Here is a 19622-nt window from a genome sequence, read left to right on the forward strand (position 1 = left end):
CTCACTGTCTTCCTCTCTGTCAGACATGGTAGCTGATGATGTAGGCCTACTACTTCCTCTCTGGTTGAGTCTGCGATTAGCTGCTTGCATCCACAAGTCAACAGCTGGTTTTGGGTCGAAAGTCTCTGTTGTCATCTTAGACAAGTGGATGTAATCAAATACGTATGTGAACATAACCAATAATCTACCGTAGCCAATAACAAATTAATGTAACTTATTTTATTTGTGTTGTTCATTCATATCTTATTTTACCTTAACATTTATTTATTTATGCATTTTTTTTTATCTCCAGTTTTAAATGATATGTTTGGTTACTGTCCTATAGTATACATTGGAATGATTTCAAACCTGTTTATCCCAATAATTATAAAGGAGTGCCTTGGAAATATGTGTTTACATAAATTGTGACCAAACCGTTTGAACTTAGACTAAAGTGAACTATCTAAACACTCAGAGTCCTTTACCTCACTGAGCTGTAGTATCTGCCTCTCAGTCTGACTGGAGAGGACTCTCCCTCCACATTATTGTAGAAACATCTTCTTCTTATATCCGTTAGAGCAGCTAGCACGGCACCAGATGCTAATAACAACAGCGCTGGTACGCAGTGGCGGCGGGTCATTAGGGGCAGGTGGGGCACAGCCCCACCTAGTGTCAGAAGAAAGTATTACAAATAATGATTACAAAAAAATACTAAAAAATAAATTTAAAAACATATAAAATATATTTTAAGGTCATGTTTAATAATCTGATTCGTCTGTACATTTCTGTTTTAGTCTGTGTTCTTCTAATTAGTGTCTAGAGTGCCGTTTTGAGCTGTTTAGAGCCATGTGGGACAAAACCCGATCCTGCCCCTCCCTCTCACTGTCTAAGTGAACGGTGATTGTAAAAACTACACTGCGCATGCTCAGAGTATTTTTCTATTTAATGTGTGTGGCAAAAAAATAATGACCGTAGGGGCATAGTGCTCCCATCCCCACCATACGTCATCTCACATAATTCAGAATTGATTGGCTGTAAGTACTCACGTGTGCAGTGCTGCGAAACGTCACGTGTAGTTTGAAGAGGAGACGAGAGAGCAGCATAAAGCTAACATCACCAGCGATTAAAAGAAGTAAAAAACTGAAAGAAAATGAATGAAGTTGACCATTTACTGGAGCACACATTTGAGACACTTAGTCTCGGAGAGAAACTGGAGGTAAAGCGCCTCGGTGCCCACCATCCACCGGATTTCCAAATGGTCCAGACTGCGGGCAAAGTTAAACGTGGGTTTAACGCCGAGTGGTTTGCTAAAAAGAAATGGCTAACGGCGAGCATCCAGAAGAATTCCCTCTTTTGCTTTCCTTGCCTGCTTTTTGGTGAAGATCAAGGTACTTGGTCGAGGACAGGTTACAAGGACTTAAAGCATCTTTCGGAGAGGACAATGAAGCATGAGAGCAGCAACAGTCATTTGGAAAATGCCGTAAAATTGGGATTACTTGGAAGGGTGAATGTTGCAGCTCAGATTGACAGCGCCTACAGACGCGGCATTGATTCTCATAATAGGAAGGTGGAAGAAAACAGGTACGTGCTTGGTCGGATCATCACCTGTATTAAACTGTGTGGGAAATGTGAGACAGCACTGCGGGGCCACAACGAGTCGGCGGACTCTCTGAATCCAGGGATATTCAGGTCAATTTTCGAGACAATGTGTGAGGGCGATTCCAGGCTTCAACGGCACTACGAAGCTCAGCTTGTTTTCAAAGGGACATCAAGCACCATACAGAATGAACTCTTGGACTGCATGTATGATGTGTACAGGGAGGAAATAGCCAAGCAAGTGGACAACACATCATTTGTTGCCGTTCAGGCCGACGAGACAACCGATGTCTCCTGTAAATCGCAAATGGTGATTGTGCTGCGATACATTATGCCTGACCTCACAGTTACAGAGCGTTTTTTTGGAGTTTGTGGAAGTAAAGGACAAAACTGGTGTAGGTCTCTCTAACAGCATCAAGGCTGTTCTGGAACCCCTGAAGCTGAAAGAAAAGCGAATCGCTCAGACCTATGACGGGGCGGCCGTCCATGAGCGGTAACGTGCGCGGGGTACAGACGTGATGAAGGAGACGTACCCAAACGCTCAGTTTGTTCACTGCTACGCCCACCAACTGAACCTGACCCTGCAGCAGTTCAGCAAGGATGAGCATCCTGAAGGGGTTTTTTGCAGATCTAACTGCTTTTTCCACTTTTTTCTCCGGTGCTCCAAAACGTGTTGCAGCTCTTGCAGAGGCAACACAGAGACGCATCCCACGGCCACCGGCTGTGAGATGGAACTTTAAAAGCAGAACTGTGAACGCGGTTTGGGAGACCCGAGATGCACTACTTCAGTGTATGAAGCATATACGCGCACAACCAGGATGGGATGCGCTCACCATAAGTGAGGCATACGGCCTGTCAAAGAAACTGCGGGACCGAGCATTTATGCAGCTCCTGGAGTTTTTTTCGTTGCTTATGCCAGAAGTGGATGTTCTATACAACACTCTGCAAAAACGAAGCATCGATGCACCTGGGATCAACAGCGCGCTCTGCCGTTTCAAGGAACATGTTCAGAAAATGAGGCAGAAAACTGATGCATTGGCCGCCACTGCTCATGATGGAACAGACGAGCCAGACCGACGAGTCAGCAGCACAGCGCCGGTGATGAAGGAGGCTTGTGACACAGTCATCTCACAGGTGGAACAGAGGTTCTCACAGAGTGACCATTTGATCGCTGCAAAGCTCGTTGACAGCTCATTCTTCCCACAGCATGTCCTGCCATTTCCTACACCTGAGCTTGACTGCGCCGTGAAACTGGCCTGCGTTGGGAAACAAGGAGAAGTTGAAGTCTGAGCTGACCACGCTCTACCGCCACAGTGAGCTTCACACTGGAAACACTGCCCTGTCTCTGTTGAAATCCATTCACGAGAACAACTTGGAGGAAACGTTTGCTGAGACTGTTATTTTGGTCAAAATAATAGTGACAACTCCGATGACGACATCCGAGTCAGAGAGGAACTTTTCCACCCTCAAAAGGATAAAGACTTTCACTCGCAACACCATGGGACAGCCGCGACTTAACGCATTGGCCATGCTTTCAATTGAAAGCCAGTTGATCCAGCAACTACAGGACTTCGTCCCCAAAGTGATAGACACATTCTGTCAGAGGAAGGACCGCCGTGCCGCTTTTCTTTTCAAGTGAGCCTTCAGCTTTGGTAAGTTCATTTATGTCATATATTTTGTTGATCTTCTGTGTTTTGCCTCTGCTGGATCGATTGATATTGTGACCTCGATGATGAGTGTCTGTGTTTTCCTTATATTTACAGTCTATGGTGTTTTAATGCTAAAGCATTACGGTTGTTGTTATTGTTAAGAATTACTTTGTGATGGTGACCTTTACTCCATGTATGAAGGTGCATTACTATGACATCCCCACGCTGTGTACGTAAATGTATGCGCTCACAGTGTTGCTCCTGTGGTCTTCAGTATGTAATTTGACACTCCCCCTCTCTCTCTCCTCCCCCCCTCTCTCTGTCCCCCCCTCTCTCTCTCCTCCCTCTCTATGTCCCCCCCCCTCTCTCTCTCTCTCTCTCCCCCGACCTCTTTCTGCCCCCCCAGTTTTGTACACCTAGAAACGCCACTGCTGGTACGGTGCACCCTCCCTCTCTCGCTCACTCGCATTTTGTCTGTGAGCTGCGGGCGCCAGATAAGCCAACATCCCCCATTTTCATCACTTACATCGCCCATCGTACAGGGCAAATGAAACGTGTAACCCGGGTGAAAAGGGTGTTACATTTACTTAATTATGAATATTGTTACATCAAGGCCGCAAATTAGGATGAGCCCCAACGGTCAAAATGTTTTTTTCCCTCCCAGAGCTGCCAGCGCAGCGCCTCCACAGATCTGGCGCCCTAGGCGAAAATCAACGCCAGTGCGACGGGCCGGCCCTGAGTTCATTTCATGGTTCATATGCAACTCGCAAATATCTTTCTCTCTCTCCCTCTCTCCCTCTCTCAATGTTGGTATGCAAATGCGCTTTGTTTCAAATGACCCGGTGCTCTTTTTTTGGCGGAGGTGCGCATGCGCACGCACCTGCGCACCAGTTATGTGCAGCCCTGTTTATATCCATTTCTATACAAAACATGAATCTGTTTAATTTCAGCCAGTAAACAGCAAAGCAATACTTCAGGGCTGATAGCCAAAAGCCCACAAGGTTACACTTAAAGTAATTGGGATCAGTGAAGACCCATGCATAAGATATTTCTACTAGCAATACTATTAGCATGCTAACCGCTAGCTTAGCAGCTAACGGGAGCTATCTCAATGTAGATTTCCTATTGAAAATGCTAACCGCTAGCCGCTAAGCTAGCGGGCACATTCCGGGCATTTTTCAATAACATTACACATTTTAAATACATTCTACCAATACAAGACTCACCGCTGATTGCAGCTATTGTTAACCAAACGTTAATCTGTTTAGGAATCGTGGAGAAATCCCTGTGTGTAGCATGTAGCATCAACGTAGCAACCAGCATCACAAATGACCAGCAAAGGAAACAGAAGTGACCTGGCTGCCATTTATACTGAGCTACGGGAGCCTGCTAGGATTGAAGGTTTTTAACCTGGGTTACACAAGGTAACCCCCCCCCCCCCCCCTCCCCTTATCACCTGAATCTCCTCCTAGAGCACCATTGAGTTCTTTGTAACCAAATGTCTCTCAGAGGGGCGTGGGGAGGGGCTCCTTATTTTCATCTAAAGTAACAGACAGAGAATCAGCACTTTGGAAGCAGGGCTGAAACAGAGGGGATTATGGGTAATGCTGCAATCATCAGTTTGGTGTTTCAGCCAATCAGAGACAGGCTGTGGATATATCTGAGAGCTGTGAGATATTGATGAAAACAGTGTAACAGGGGACCTTTAAACGTTGGAGTCTCTCTCTCCTGTTCTCTGTGTTGTGGAGTTTGGAAGCTGCACGATTAATCCTGCGTTAATTGCAATGATGGTTTTGCCTTTCAGAATCAATTAAGCTTAATCATGTTAGATAGTGACATTTTGAATTGGGCATGCCTTTTTTCCAGTGTTTCAAATGAAGTGCTCTCTATTCACAAGTGAACTGTCTCAGCAGACATGTGTGATGAAGAGCCTCTGAACACGCCTCTGGCTGCAGCTTCACTGCGATGTGATGGAGCTGTGAGAGCTGGCGGATCCTTTTCATCTGCTGCAGTGGCTCTGAATTATTATTTGAGGAGTCAGTCAGGTTATATTTGGTTTAACCCTTGCATGGTTTCTCTTTCCTGGGAGTCATTTGACAGGCTGTGTCAAATGTGTGTAATAACAGTGTAATATTGATGCAATAACAGTGTAATAGACTTGTAATATTGATTTTACATGGATGTAATAATGGGCATAAAGACAGTGAAAAATACGTGTAATATTGGTGTTAAATTGATGTAATAATGGAGAAATATTGGTGTAATAACAGTGTAATAGACGTGTAATGATGGTGTTGAATGGGTGTAATAATGGAGAAATATTAGTGTAATACAGATGTAATATCAATGTCTCATATGGGTGAAATATGAGTGAAATATGGGTCAAATAACAGTCTTACATGGGTGTTAAAACATTGTAACATGGATATAATAAGGGTGTAATACAGGCGTAATATTGGTGTTACATGGGTGTAATAATGGAGAAATATTGGTGTTGTAATATGGGGAAAATAACAGTCTTACATGGGTGTTAAAACATGGGTGTAACATGGGTATGACATTGATATAATAAGGGTTTAATAACGGCATAATAATGGAGTAATATGGCTGTAATAATGGAGTCATATGGCTGTAATAATGGAGTCATATGGCTGTAATAATGGAGTCATATGGCTGTAATAATGGAGTCATATGGCTGTAATAATGGAGTCATATGGCTGTAATAATGGAGTCATATGGCTGTAATAATGGAGTCATATGGCTGTAATAATGGAGTCATATGGCTGTAATAATGGAGTCATATGGCTGTAATAATGGAGTCATATGGCTGTAATAATGGAGTAATATGGCTGTAATAATGGAGTAATATGGCTGTAATAATGGAGTCATATGGCTGTAATAATTGAGTCATATGGCTGTAATAATGGAGTCATATGGCTGTAATAATGGAGTAATATGGCTGTAATAATGGAGTCATATGGCTGTAATAATGGAGTCATATGGCTGTAATAATGGAGTCATATGGCTGTAATAATGGAGTCATATGGCTGTAATAATGGAGTAACATGGCTGTAATAATGGAGTAACATGGCTGTAATAATGGAGTCATATGGCTGTAATAATGGAGTCATATGGCTGTAATAATGGAGTAACACGGCTGTAATAATTGTCGAAAAGGGGTGTTTTTATGTGTAATATCAGTGCGGTCTAACATTGTAATATGGGTGTAATGTAGAAAACAGCAATCTAACGCTATGGCCGATAAAAAAGATTTAAGATTCTGCCCATTTTTGCTAAACAGTAATTAAAATAAACCTGTTTTTGGTGGTGGTTTATTAATATTTAGAATATCCTCTCGTATGGGTTTCTATCTTTGCTATTTGTTATTTTCTAAGTTTAATTTTATATATTTTCAAATATGTAGTTAAAACATTAACCTGGATAATTAAACTGCACATTTTTGAAAGAACATTAAATGTATTTCACCTCACAACAACACACACACCTAACCTTCACATGTAATCAAATGACCTTTTACAACTGTATATCCACTGAAGCAAGTGCATGCATACTTCTCACCAAAGACTATGTTCTGACCCCGATGTTAAATGACTTCTTTTAATGCAGGACTACTCGCTGCTCAGATGCACTCTGGAGAACCGTATTTCACAGCGTATCACTTTTTAAAGCTCTGATACTCATGACCAGAATTAGATCCTGAACTGCTCGGCCGAAAGCTTTTTTTAGAAGAGCAGTAAGTCTTCGTGTGTGAGATGACATCGGGCTTACCTCCCCGTACACTGGGCTCATCTCTGGGGCAGAGAAATGCATAACAAAGAGAGAGTGTGTGTGTGGAGAGAGTGTGTGTGTGGAGAGAGTGTGTGTGGAGAGAGTGTGTGTGGTAGATGTATTGCTGCGATGACTTTCCTCTGCTCCGGTGGGGAAGCTCTGACAGCAGAGCGATGCTGAAAGGTGCAGAAATACAATCTGCTGCAGGAGAAGAGAGGAGAGGCCGTACAGAAACATGAGGTATTACATTGTACTTAAATAATATAGTAATAGTACACTGTGCTTTGACAGAGTATGACAGAAAATTACAATAACAAATGAGGAACACAATTAAAAACAAGGTGTAAACAACAGAAATAGCTATATCACTGAACCATCAAATAATAAAACAATAACACTGTGGTCACATTGTGATGTCACTATGTTACAGAGGGAAACAGGAGTCTAATGGAGGCGCTTCAGGCAGGGGAAGAGTGTGTGGGAGAGAAACTCTGGAGGGAACTCAGGGATTTTCAGATAAGATAAGATGGACCTTTATTAATCTTAATAAGAAATGTATTTCTTTAACAGCAACAGGGTAAGAAGGGAAAACAGGACAGCACAGATTAATACAAAGATTCAATTAAAATGATATACAGGTAAGTCATTTTTAAAATATGAAATTAATTAAATGAACATATTTACATATACATATTGTTACGGCCTCGGTCACAAGGACGTCCCGCACAAACATACGGGGACGTACTCAAGAATGACGTAGGAGCACAAAGTACCAATGAACTGGCCAGATGTTTGGAGAACCGGAATGACTGGAAGCAACGATGGAGGGCTCGTCTGAGGACGACCTAGAGAGAGCCCGGCTCCGGGGCTCTAACATAAACCGGAGAGTCGAGGTTTGACAATATAACAATCTTTTATTTATTAATAAACAAATAAATGAGCGAAGCCAGCAACAGGTCCCCCGAGGCTGGCACGGAGAGATTGCCCAGAGGAGTGAGAGCGAGGCACACGAATCCGGTTGGGCTCTCCTCTTGTAGGCTTCTAACAGGTGTGCAGCTCATCAGACACTGGATCCTGCAATCACACACACACACACACATACACACACACACACACACACACACACACACACACACACACACACACACACACACACACACACACACAGTCGACGGCACCCCTCATGGGTCGTCACAATATACATATTTGAGTCATATTGTAGCCTTTGCAGACCATTTACATGCACACAAACCTAAACAACACACTACAGGAGAGGGAGAACCCCAAAAGCACAATAGGGTCCCTTTAATTTAAGTTTAAAACTTAGAAGAGACAGAGAAGAAAACCCAAAGTACATCCTTTTTGCCAGTTAATTACAACTTTGACCCTCATCTTCTTGTTAAATTACATCATACATCACTGCCCAAAGATATACAAATATCTTTAAATTGTTTTGTCTGGAAGGTGTGGGGGGCATAAGCACAAGAAATGTGTGTGTGTGTGTGTGTGTGAGAGAGTATGTGTGTGTGTGTGTGTGTGTGTGTGTGTGTGTGTGTGTGTGTGTGTGTGTGTGGTCTAGCATTACTATACTTGTGGGGACCTACATCTGTTTACATAGTCACGTGTGGGGACAGGCTTCCCTTATGGCAGTGGTTCTCAAAGTGTGGGGCGCGCCCCCCCTGGGGGGCGCAGAGGCATGCCAGGGGGGGCGCGAGAGACCAGGAGGAAAAATGGTTATATAAAAAAAAAAAAGATTTAAAAAAAAAATCATAATTTGAAAAATTATTGATTCGAAAATAATATGATACAGTACTATTACGTCTGGGTCTCTGTGTTTCATTAAAGCTCGGCTCTGTGTGTGTGGAACGAGCCATGTTGTGTGCGCGAGAGAGAGAGAGAGAAGAGAGCGCACCGGTACCGGAGATCGTTGTTCTTAGCTTCTGGTGCTAGCGAGCTACGCTAACGGATATAAGGAGTTTTTTCAACAACAAAGTGGAGGAGAGTCCTCTCCTGTCAGACTGAGAGACTCAGTGAACTAAAGGACTCTCTCATTGATATCTCAGTGGGTCTCAAACGTTTTGGTCACCATTAATGTAAACAATTATTTCCGAGGCACACATTTATATGATCATTATCGTTATAAAAAAATAAGAGAATAAATGAAAAACAGGTATGAAATACTATATGACCTTAAAAAAAGAATAAAGTTTAAAAGGGTGATTTGTAAAATATCCATAAAAAAAAAGTAAATCTGTTTACAGTTCCGTTTCATCTGGGTGTTGAGAGAGGTATCCATAGATCTCTTCATTTTGCTCTCAATGTGTCCACATACCACCTATAAAAATAGCTCGTTACCCCTGCTTACACCTATATGCCGTGAACTGATTATCGAGCCTTCGTTGTAACAGTTGCGGGAACACTGTGTATGTGCGTGTGGAGAGTGTTGCAGTAGAAAATTCCACTGTAGCGACCGGTACATTAATGGGAAACCCTAAATGTTTGAGCACCCTCTATGAAACGTCAAGCTACCCCACAGCACCCCAAAAGAAGTCTCTGACGCCGCCACTGAGCCTGACTATGTGTGTTGGGGGGGCCCGACTTTTTTTTTTTCTCCAAAGGGGGGGCCTGACAGAAAAAGTTTGAGAACCACTGCCTTATGGGGATAAATTGGAGGTCCCCATAAGGGGAATCCTTCATTTTAGGGTGAAGACTTGGTTAGGTTTAGGATTAGGGTAAGGGTAAGGTTTAGGGTTAGGGTTAGGCATGTGTTGGTTATGGTTAAGGTTAGGATAAGTTTCCAGGAAATGCATGTAAGTCAATGTAATGTCCCCTGAAGTGATGTATTAAATGGTGTGTGTGTGTGTGTGTGTGTGTGTGTGTGTGTGTGTGTGTGTGTGTGTGTGAGAGTGTGTCTGTGCATGTGTGAGAGTGCGTCTGTGCGTGTGTGAGAGTGTGTGTGTGTTGTGTGTGTGTGTGTGTTGTATATGTTCAGAGGCCTAGTGTGGAGGATAACATAAGGTCTCGAGGCAATTGGATGAAAAACACAATATTTATGATCAAAAACAAAGTCACTCGGTCACTTTTGACCCGAAACGCAAGAGAAGGGTCAAAAGCCTTACAGTGTGGATGATACACTGATCACAGAGCTGATGGGTCATTTTTCAACAAATCCCAAAGGTACAGACGGGCTTTTTCCATTGAAGGAAACTGATCATAAAGCAGGTTTGAGGAACACTTGGAGACCCAAAAGGAAAACTGTATCTCAAAGAATTACTGGCATGAACTGATCCAGAGGCTTTTCATTCATTGATTTTAGGTTTGTTCTCTAATGTCTAAGGTCCCTGACATTGCTTTGTGTTTATCTCTTAGACGCTAAAAGCTTTCTGCGGCTGCAGCAAAGTCTGATGAATGGCCTCGGTAATGTGGTCGCATTTCGACAAGGAAGAGGAATGTGTGGAATAAAAAGCACGATATCTTTGGTTCTGCTGCAATCAATTTATATATTTTGTTCTGTCCAGCGTGACAGAAGACCAATGTTCACTCTTCTAACAGATATAGGATTGTTTATATGTTCTGTATTAAAGCTGAGTAGGCCTTTAGATAACACGTAAAAGTTGACGATCTGCTGTTTTCTATTATCATTCATGAGAGAAACAAGGTTGATGAGCGAATAAAACTAGTCCATCCATCCATCTTCTCCCGCTTATCGGTGGTTGGGTCGTAGCGGTTCCAGCAGAGAGCCCCAAACGTTCCTTTCCCTGGCCACATCAACCAGCAGTTCAACTCCGAGTCCCTCCTGACCGAACTTCTCACCTTATCCCTAAAGGCCCTGTCACACTGTCCCGAAATTGACACCCGATGGACACACGAATATGGAATTGTGAATTTCGCACGAAGATGGCCCCGAACCACACACGAAGGCAACATTTACATTACATTTAAGACATACAACTGCAACGAAAGTACCAAAAACAATTATGTTACAGTACTATGATACTGTACTGATATCTTCAGACTTTGTTCTTTACTTTATCCGTCTTTATATGTAGAAATATTACGTTTTCTCCGTAATGTTGTTTCCATAGCAACAACAACTTCCTGTCAACTCTCCTTCAAAATAATATATTATATCCTTTTTAGTTTCACAGAACACAAATTGGGTTATTTACATAATATGTTTACATGATTTTGTTGTGCAATAAAAAACCCGATGGACACACAATAAAAGAAATGTTCAAATTCGGCTGTGATCGTAGCAACATCGGGCCATTCGTGAGGGCATCTAAAGCTATCGTATGACCGCCGGTGGAGTTTCTCAGGCTCCGGCAGCAACTTCGTGAGCGGTGGCAAAATCTTTGGCATGCCAAAAAATAGCCGAAGGACCTTGAGAAGGTTCATTTTCGTGTTGAATCTGTGTGTAAATGTTGCCCTTCGTAAGGCCATCGTGAGGGCATGTTGTTATCATCGGTGCCATCGGGCATTCGCCCCGATCAGAGTGAGGGCGAATGCACCGATGATAACACGAAGATGACACGATTTGACAAGATGCCCTCACGAGTACCTTACGAAGTTGCCGCTCACGAAGTTGCTGCCGGAGCCTGAGAAACTCCACCGGCGGTCATACGATGGCTTAGATGCCCTCACGAATGGCCCGATGTTGCTACGATCACAGCCGAATTTGAACATTTCCTTTATCGTGTGTCCATCGGGTGTCAATTTCGGGACAGTGTGACAGGAGCTTAAGGGAGATGCCAGCCACCCTGCGGAGAAAACCCATCTCGACCGCTTGTATCCGCGATCTCGTTCTTTCGGTCATGACCCATCCTTCATGACCATAGGTGAGGGTAGGAACGAAAATGGCCCGGTAGACAGAGAGCTTTCCCTTCTGGCTCAGCTCTCTTTTCGTCACAACGGTGCGGTAAAGCGACTGCAGTACCGCTCCCGCTGCTCCGATTCTCCGATTCTCCGGCCCATCTCACGCTCCATTGTTCCCTCACTCGAGAACAAGACCCCGAGATACTTGAACTCCTTCACTTGGGGAAAGGACTCATTCCCTGCTTGGAGTGGACAGTCCATCGGTTTCCTGCTGAGAACCATGGCCATAAAACTAATCAAAAAAACACAAAATATGGTAAAACAGACTTGTAAGATTTGTCAAATGTTTTAGAATGAAGTATCCCTTTTGTATTTTACTGTCAACAAATACATGTTTTTGCTGTTACTGAGTTAATGTGCTTCTTTCTGACAACACTGTGTCAACACTGAACATCAGTATATTTATTACATTTCACAAGCGTGCTGTTGCACCTTCAGCTTCTTGTATAATGCAGCAGAAAAAGACCGTACCATATTCTGCTTGCTGTTTACTTGTCACGGTTATTCCCTCTGAAAAACATCACCTTCTTTTACTTTCATGTTTTTCCCTGGCGCAGGAGTGCTACATAAAAGCGAGGTTTAGAAAACATCCTCCTGCTGCCAGGTGTCCAGCGCCGCGGGCCTGGGAGACAAACTCAAAATCTACAGAGAAATGGTTGAAATATTCTCCACTGGGCATCAGGAGGACAGTCAGGGTTCCTTTTCACCATCATCCACAGCATGGATTCATGTCTGTCTGCACACATGGGGTGTCCACGTGTATTTCTTATTTGCATGTCAGAATGGGAAAGATAATTTCAACTGAGACCAATACGTCTGTAGAGTTTGGTCTGGTTATACCTTGGTGTGCCAGTATTTCAGTTCAATGTAACACTGGCCATGAAAGGACAATGACATGTTTTTGTAAATCCCAAACACCAGCCACTACATATGTTTTCGTCTGCCCTACTTTTAGTTCTTTAAAAGGGCCCTACTATGTTTGTTCCCTTTCCTGTAGTGTTTTATAGATGTTTTAGTGTATGTAAATGGTCTTCAAAAGGCTACAATCCCTGTTTTCTCTCTCTTACCCTCCCCCTCTGTCTGAAACTCCTTCTGTAACATCACTATGTAACACTCGCGCTTCTATTTGCTGCTCTCCAACACATTGTACGTGATAGGCAAAGGGGCGGGACATCTGTAAGCGGTTGACCAATCACAACAGACACGGCCAGCTAACCAATCAGAGCAGACTGGCCTCTGGTTTCAAACAGAGGGTGAAAAGAGGTGCTGCAGCACAGGCAGTATGAGAAAAATAAAGAGCTTTTTGAACATTAAAGCATGGAGACATGTAGAGACACTACATACTGATATACACCTGAACATCAGCAGGAGAGGACTCTTTAAAGTAGAGACACTACATACTGATATACACCTGAACATCAGCTGGAGAGGACTCTTTAAAGTAGAGACACTACATACTGATATACACCTGAACATCAGCAGGAGATGACTCTTTAAAGTAGAGACACTACATACTGATATACACCTGAACATCAGCAGGAGAGGACTCTTTAAAGTAGAGACACTACATACTGATATACACCTGAACATCAGCAGGAGAGGACTCTTTAAAGTAGAGACACTACATACTGATATACACCTGAACATCAGCAGGAGATGACTCTTTAAAGTAGAGACACTACATACTGATATACACCTGAACATCAGCAGGAGAGGACTCTTTAAAGTAGAGACACTACATACTGATATACACCTGAACATCAGCAGGAGAGGACTCTTTAAAGTAGAGACACTACATACTGATATACACCTGAACATCAGCAGGAGATGACTCTTTAAAGTAGAGACACTACATACTGATATACACCTGAACATCAGCAGGAGAGGACTCTTTAAAGTAGAGACACTACATACTAATATACACCTGAACATCAGCAGGAGAGGACTCTTTAAAGTAGAGACACTACATACTGATATACACCTGAACATCAGCAGGAGAGGACTCTTTAAAGTAGAGACACTACATACTGATATACACCTGAACATCAGCAGGAGAGGACTCTTTAAAGTAGAGACACTACATACTGATATACACCTGAACATCAGCAGGAGAGCACTCTTTAAAGTAGAGACACTACATACTGATATACACCTGAACATCAGCAGGAGAGGACTCTTTAAAGTAGAGACACTACATACTGATATACACCTGAACATCAGCAGGAGAGGACTCTTTAAAGTAGAGACACTACATACTGATATACACCTGAACATCGGCAGGAGAGGACTCTTTAAAGTAGAGACACTACATACTGATATACACCTGAACATCAGCAGGAGAGGACTCTTTAAAGTAGAGACACTACATACTGATATACACCTGAACATCAGCAGGAGAGAACTCTTTAAAGTAGAGACACTACATACTGATATACACCTGAACATCCGCAGGAGTCAAGAGGACTCTTTAAAGTAGAGACACTACATACTGATATACACCTGAACATCAGCAGGAGAGGACTCTTTAAAGTAGAGACACTCAGGGTTGGGTTGTAACGGAATACATGTAACGGCGTTACGTAATCAGAATACAAAAATCAAGTAACTGTATTCAGCTCGCGTTACATTTGAAAAACGAGTAATCTGATTACAGTTACTTTCGTAAACCTGAGGTGAATACATTTTGGATTACTTATTGGAATTATTGGTGGAAAGATTTCCTCACAACATTTAATATTCATTACTAAAGGTACAGCCGAATCATCACAGCCCACAAAACCTTTTACCGCCGCAGATGGACCAAAAAAGCGTTTGAAAAAAAATCGCGGGTCCGCTCAGTGAAACAATAACAGCGAAACATGGAGGAACACAAGTCTGCGTTTAAATCGGGTGTGTGTGGTTAAAACACATCAGCCTGCGGTCGCTCTTTCTTTAGCCTTACTAATGATTATTTCTGAAGGTAAACACAGTGAAGGCGGTGCGTGAAAGGCACTGCGTGCTCGTCTTCTCAGAGGCTGAGTTAACCCTCCCGCTGCCTCCTGGTGCTGCAGAGATTTCATGAAGTGAAGGAGGTGTTCCTTCTATAAAACAGCTGCGGGCAGCAGATACTGTGAGAGTCACGGACATGAATTCATAGATCAAGGCAGACTGGTGCACACACTCTCCTGTTTTGCCAATCCGGTGCTTAAACAAATATAGCTCCACACCAGGGGCGTCGCCTGGACCTGGAAACATTCGGGGCTTAGCCCACAGTGGCGGCGCTACAGTCAAATGTTCTACTGCAAGACTCCCCACACGCACATACACAATTGCGCCATCTGGTGTCACAAACGTGTGCCTGCATTAGCTTTGTTACGGCAATGCATTGTGGGAGATTCTCATAGCACCTGAGGATCACTTGAGGGTAAGGTGCCTGTATTATCTCGGTGGACAAAATGTATGTTTTTATTTTATAAGGACAATAACATACTGTTGTGTTTGTTTAGTTTAATGTTAATTGTTTAATGCTCACAGTCACAGCAACATGTTTTTAGTGTGATTGGCTATTTGTTTTATATGATTTATCAATCAATCAATCAATCAATGTTTATTTATATAGCCCAATATCACAAATGTTACATTTGTCTCAGTGGACTTTACAGTTTGTACAAAATATCAGTATGACAATACGACACCCTCTGTCCTTAGACCCTCACATCGTACAAGGAAAAACTTCCGAAGAAAACCCACAGTTTAAAGGGAAAAATGGGAGAAACCTCAGGGAGAGCAACAGAGGAGGGATCCCTCTCCCAGGACGGACAGACGTGCAATAGATGCCGTGTGTAAATTGAAAAGATAATACATTTGCAACATAGGTAGTCCAAATGTTTGGAAATGCATGTGTGTATAATAGGAAGATGAATCCACGAGGATATCCATCCAGGACCTATGATCCAGGACCACAGCCACAACTCAAGATCCAGGGCTCGCGATCCAGGACAGAGGAGCGCAGGATCATCCATGACTCCGGATCCCGGCGTATATAGACACCAAAAAGAAAGACATTTGGGGAAGCTGGGTTAATCGGAACATGAGAGTACACAGGTATAGACAGAGAGAAGGAAGAAGTAAGATGTCCCCCGACAAACTAAGCCTATATCAGCAAAACTAGGGGCTGAATCTAATCAGCCGTAACTATAAGCTTTATCAAAAAGGAAGGTCTTAAGCGCACTCTTAAAAACGGATTTATCAATGTGATCATCAATAGTTAATCTGAGCACCAGAACCCAGCTCACGTGTCCTTTTATGCTGTCCATTGAAATGCAGGTATGTGAGTTTTGTACACCAGTTTATTTATGTTTAATGTTTCACATTGCTCCACATGATGCCTCGACTACAAAGTCTTCCATGTTTCTACGCTTCTTCCTCTGTGTCAAAGTTTCGGGAATATCAAGATCATTGCACAGGGCCTTGGTCTTGTCATAGACCTCATGTGCTTTCTCGTTACTTCGGTAACTTTTCAGTGTGTTCTCAACTGCTGTTTTGTAATCTACAGCCTGCACCAAGTCAATTGTTTCTTTCTGCAGGTATTTGTGCAGGCCCTGAGTGGTTGAGAGCAGTGTCTGGAACATGACAGCATGTAGATGGTACTGCATTTTCAAAGCTTGCTTTCCAGTCCCTTTGCTAGAGGGGCTAAAGGCTCCCTAAAGTCTTGATCAAAGCAGGGAGGTTTTTGACATGCCCAGCGAACAAGTTTAATGTTTCACATTGCTTGTGAAAAATATATTACCACTATACGATCACTGATGTTTTGTTGTTGACTGGACACTTATTTTGTAAAAGAGATAGCATGAGAGGATCTCTTAAGCAATGCAGCTCACGTGTCCTTTTTATATGCTGTCCATTGAAATGCAGGAAAGTAATCAGCTCTGAGTGATCTGTTGCCGAGGGGACACTACACCGGAGTTACATAAGCAGAGATAAAGTGCTATTTTGAGGGGAACTTCAATATATTTTTTAAATATTGAAGTTAAAAGCATCAATCTTGTGCACTTTGAGAGCAACATTAAGAGATATGGATGCATCTCTCAACACCCATATGTCAAAAAGAAATCAAAGAATCAGAATCAGAAACGGGTTTATTATTTAAAAACACTTCATTTTCCAATTAAATCATAAACTGTCAAATTATTAGAAGTTGTTAGTAATCAGATTAAACAGAAAAAAGGGATGGAAGGATGAAATAATAATCCCTCATCACTTGCTGTTTGCGGTTGAAATGATCTCTTTTGCTGGCCAAACATGCTGGATGGAAAGCAGTGATGTCTCACTTGCCTTGGCCCTGTATCTGCAGTCCCTAAATCAGTCATGTTACCCATTGACTCTTGTCTGTTCTGGTGTTCCTGTTCATTGTTGTCTCCATTGTCGTTCTTGTCTTTTGTATCTCCTTGTGTGTCCCTTTCTCCTGTTCTCCTTTCTTCATCCTCTACTCTGTTTGGCTCATCTGTGATGACTGTGTAGGTAAACACAAACAAGTATGTAAGTCAATCCGTTTCCTGCTCTGTCAAATAAATGAATTTCAAGATACACAAATGTGTCTTCATTAAAATGAGTGTCACCACACTCTCACACAATGTAATACTAAACAATTGAAAATAGTTAAATTTACATTGGAAACCTCTTGTAGATATCAGTGTTAAGAGTAGTTATCTGCCAATAGGACAGAATCATTCCTATACAAATGCAGTTTGAGTAATTCACTTAATATATTCACTTAACACTTTAATATAGTCATTTTCACTTAATACTCTAATATAGTCATCTTTCTGCATTCAACACTAAGGAAAGCTGTACAATTTGACATGATAATGAGGAAAAAAGGCCTCCGACAATGCAGATAATTTTTTGATCATATCAATTTTAAGATGGGGGTCAAGGCTTAATATTTGGGAGCATAGTGTCCCTTGCCCCCTTTCAGGAGCCCCACTGGATTGGCTTTGATCTGAAATATTTGTATAAAAAGCTTGTTAGCTGGCTGTCCATCTCATAATGTTCACATAGAAACTAGCTGTCAATAGGAAATATCAATCAGAAGAATTATAATTTCTTGCAAAAATCTGTCACAAAAGAGGTTGCACATTTAAATGCAGGTGTTGTTATGGCAACGTCAGTGGCCAGACAGCCACATTTACTGCTGCAAATACGTTCAAACATGCTGTTGACGTAAAGCAGTGGCAACTATGCCACCATTTCAGCTGACTTTTTCTCAGAAATACTGTCACATAACATCCATATATTTCAGTGCTAGGTTGATGCTTAGCTAAGCTAACTATGAAACACTTTAACTGACAGGACTCAGGATTAACTGTGTAATGTAAGGTAGCTTCTAGCTTCATGACTTCATGTCAAGTCAACATTTCCCAGAGAGCTTTATTTGAAATCACCAGGTAACGCTAAAAAACACAACATTTAGATTGTATGACAAAGTGTTTATTTAATATATCTGGCTAGCTATAGCTACTTGCTAACGATTTAGCTTACCCGCGCGATTCAAAGTAACGTCAACGTAGCTATAATTTATGCTTTGCATACATGTTCGCATAACTTGTAAGTTTACTGACATGTACATACCTTGTTCACCTGGCTCAGGTGGTGGCTCTGGGGTTGTTGTGTGAGCCACCACTTGAGAATTGCCGTCTTTTTTATTAAAAAAATGTCTAATGTCCATCTTCAGAAACTCAGAGGAGAGGTACGTATCTGTCACTGTCAGACAATAAAACAAGTTTATTTCCATGCAACTCTCTGATTGGTCTGGTGGTGTCTTGCCTCTGTTGCATTCACTGAACACGGGAAATTACAATCCTGCCGTCCTCTAGGTAAAGTACGGTTAATGTATTATATTATTGAGGGAGAATTTGTCCGGGGCTAAAGAAAAAACATCCGGGGCTAAAGCCCCGGATGCCTACCCCAGGCGACGCCCATGCTCCACACCCCTGGCCGTAATGTCCTTAAAATGAAGTCCGAGTTTGACATTTTAATTCATGTCCTGCCAACACTGGCAGGACAGAAGGCGACACGCTCGTTCTAAGCCGTGTCCCTCACTCCTCACATCCCAAACTGCATCCCCAAAAAGTTAATTATGTTGTTACATCGTTTCAGATGTTGTGTTTCAGTTCACTCTTGATAAGCCATTAAAACAGTAAAAACACATTCCTTTTGCTTTTTGTGTCTCCTGTTCACCAAAACATACCCATCTGTGATGGAAAAAGAAAGTAATCCAAAAGTAATCTAAAAGTAATCTGATTACGTTACTTTTTTAAGACACGTAACTGTAACTGTATTCGGATTACTTTCAGAGCCATGTAATCAGTAATCAGTAACTGATTACATTTACAAAGTAACCCTCCCAACCCTGGAGACACTACATACTGATATACACCTGAACATCAGCAGGAGAGGACTCTTTAAAGTAGACACACTACATACTGATATACACCTGAACATCAGCAGGAGAGGACTCTTTAAAGTAGAGACACTACATACTGATATACACCTGAACATCAGCAGGAGAGGACTCTTTAAAGTAGAGACACTACATACTGATATACACCTGAACATCAGCGGGAGAGGACTCTTTAAAGTAGAGACACTACATACTGATATACACCTGAACATCAGCAGGAGAGGACTCTTTAAAGTAGAGACATGTATTCTGGTAATATGACCACCTAGTGTTAAGACATCTAAAGCATAATG

Source organism: Gymnodraco acuticeps, unplaced genomic scaffold (assembly GCF_902827175.1).
Source record: "Gymnodraco acuticeps unplaced genomic scaffold, fGymAcu1.1, whole genome shotgun sequence".
Lineage (NCBI taxonomy): Eukaryota > Metazoa > Chordata > Actinopteri > Perciformes > Bathydraconidae > Gymnodraco > Gymnodraco acuticeps.